Source organism: Camelus bactrianus, chromosome 17 (assembly GCF_048773025.1).
Source record: "Camelus bactrianus isolate YW-2024 breed Bactrian camel chromosome 17, ASM4877302v1, whole genome shotgun sequence".
Taxonomy (NCBI): Eukaryota; Metazoa; Chordata; class Mammalia; order Artiodactyla; family Camelidae; genus Camelus; species Camelus bactrianus.
In genome coordinates this window covers 33,081,473-33,082,202 of record NC_133555.1, presented here as the reverse complement: position 1 = coordinate 33,082,202, position 730 = coordinate 33,081,473, and positions in this window count along the sequence as shown.

The following is a 730-nucleotide window of genomic DNA, read 5'->3' as shown; positions in this document are numbered from 1 at the left end:
AAGGTGAAAAGTTGATGGATCTGACCAAATGGGAATTTAGAATTTTGGTCCAAGGACGCTGTATTCCCAACAGAATATGAGCAAGAGATGCACAGAAAGGGAGAGATGCCAGTGCTAGAGAGACGCCCAGAGCCACCAGGAACCAGAGAGACGAGAATCACAAAATTGCATTTCACTTGGCATGTTGGCAAAAATTAAGACTTTAGGTACTCTGGCGATCGGTCACTATTAAGGAAGTCAGAAGACTTACAAGTTACATACAGAAAGGTAAAAAGTACGCAATGGTGATGTCTGTCCCCTTGCGGTGTCCATACCGGTACCAATGCTTACACACATTCCCCACATGGGTACATCATGGATACATGTTTTGCAACTGACCAATTAACCCAGGTGAGTCAGAATGCATGGTTTCCCCTCACTGCTCCTAGCAACGTGCAGAGAAAACAACCGACTCAAGAGGCTACCTGAATCTCCAACAGAAACAAGACATCTGTGCTTTCACTTCCCTAGTGGTTGGTAAAATTCGGGGCTCACACAGCCCACGCGGGACCCGGCTGCGCTAGCCCTGGGAGCTCCCCGGCCGCCGGTGGAGCCTAGGAGGTTTCCGCCCCCTCGAGAAGCCACGTCCCCTATTTCTGCTGTGACTCTAGGGCTGGACCGCCAGGGGCTTCCGCCCCGTCCGGCCCCGTCCTGCCAGGGCCCGCCTGGCCCTTTAAGGCTGACCGAGCCC